This window comes from Asparagus officinalis, unplaced genomic scaffold (genome assembly GCF_001876935.1).
Source record: "Asparagus officinalis unplaced genomic scaffold, Aspof.V1 AsparagusV1_Un3506, whole genome shotgun sequence".
Classification (NCBI taxonomy): Eukaryota; Viridiplantae; Streptophyta; class Magnoliopsida; order Asparagales; family Asparagaceae; genus Asparagus; species Asparagus officinalis.
In genome coordinates this window covers 1-1,730 of record NW_017975765.1, presented here as the reverse complement: position 1 = coordinate 1,730, position 1,730 = coordinate 1, and the positions used below count along the sequence as shown (strand labels likewise).

Genomic DNA, 1,730 nt, shown 5'->3' with positions numbered 1-1,730 from the left:
GATCTCTCTCTCTCTCTCGATCTCGATCTCGATCCGCGAGCGGACTTCGCCGCAGATCTGGACCACCTCCGCGAGCTCTCTCTCTTCCCCAAAACTCTCCCCAAAATTCCTCCGCGAGATTCCTCCTCCGACGCTCCGGGTAATCTCTCCCGATCCCTCTCTCGATCTGACTAATGGGTTCCAAAATGTTGAGATTTTGATTGAGTTTTTAATGTGGGTTTCTGATTGTAGATGGATGAGAGTTCTTCACTGACGCGCTTGGATTGCCGATCAAAAGGAGGGGCTCCAGGGTTCAAAGTTGCGATTTTGGGTGCTGCTAGAGGAATAGGTCAGCCTCTTGCGATGCTGATGAAGATGAATCATTTGCTGTCAGTTCTTCATCTCTATGATGTTGTTAATGCCCCTGGTGTTACTGCAGATATCAGTCACATGAACACAGGCGCGATGGTAAGTTTCTTAAATTCTTGCTCTTTTTCTCTTTTGTGTTGCCTGAGAGCATGCTTGGATTAATTGGTATTTTGTGCGTAGCGGTGTTTAAGATGTATTATCCGAGTATTATTATGGGTTGAGTTTGAGATGATCCTTCTGTTATGTTTTTTAAGCAACCTAAAAAAAATGTATAATTCTTTATGCTCCATTGTGTATGAGCATTGACAATCATAGTTGCCATATGCAAGGCGACAGATAGGAATTCACAGCAACTCTAATTACAAGCAAGAGGCAGTTGTATGAGACAGCAGTTGTTCATATGGATTTGTAGTGGCAGTTACTTGGTTCAATTTGCAAAATTGTGCAGTTGAAGTTATAGTTGTAGGTGTTTGCTTTGGGGTGTTACATTTTTCTATTATATTGAAGATCAGTTACAACTTGATGGCATCCTGAAGTATAATCCTTTTTTGATTAGGGTTTTTGCTGATTTTTGGTTTTGATTTGTCTTTTTGGTTGCAGTGGCGGCTATGAGGAGGTGTACCCGGAGGCAAATAATCAGTTCTTGAGGGAAAATGGGATTAGGCTGTTTCAGTTTGGGATTGATGGGTGCAAGGTAATCGTTGTTAATGTGGTTGATTGTAGGTGCCTTTGCTGTTTCAGTTTTGTGAGTTCATTGTAACAGCCGGAGCAAAGAAGATGCCTCGAGGTGAAGGAAGGTAGAAGTGCAGTAAGCTAGCAGATTTTGGAAATCACCAATTTTACCGACTGATAGGGAAGGGAAGGAATTTTTGTTTCTTTCCCTTGCCTGATTTTACCGACTGATGTAAATTTTGTTGTAAAAGAATGTAAATATTGAGTTGTAAGCTATGCTAGCTTGGGCAAGCAATTTGAATGTAAGGAATATTTATCTTCGGTTTTATTGTGTGCATGTACAACAAACAAATGTTCAATGCAGTAGTTCTTCCATGTTTCAACTTTTCATGAGACTTGATGTTCTATGTTTCTTTAGGCTCTTTTTGGTTGTGTCAATAAACGTTTGGTTGTGGTCTCATATTGAGATTAATTTTTGTTCATTTGATGTTCGGTTGTGAATTTCAGTTTGCAACTTTGGTTGTGAATTTCAGTTTGTAACTTTGGCTGTAACTTTCAGACTGTTAGCAATACCTGATGGTGCAAATGTTATGCAGAATTGCGTTATATCATAATCCCAAGGCCTCTTATGACCAAAATAATCAAAGCATTTGCTGCAGAATTGCGTTATATTTCGTTCTCATTCACCAAACATTTGAAAATAAAAAAAA

At 39.7% G+C, this 1,730-nt stretch overlaps 1 long non-coding RNA gene across 1 annotated transcript; it reads left to right on the top strand.

Moving 5' to 3' along the window:
- LOC109828684 lies at positions 1-1,410 on the top strand. The gene is made up of 3 exons (XR_002243794.1): positions 1-139; positions 232-447; positions 949-1,410. It is a non-coding gene; the product is annotated as an uncharacterized LOC109828684 (long non-coding RNA).
- The last annotated feature ends 320 nt before the right edge of the window (positions 1,411-1,730 follow it).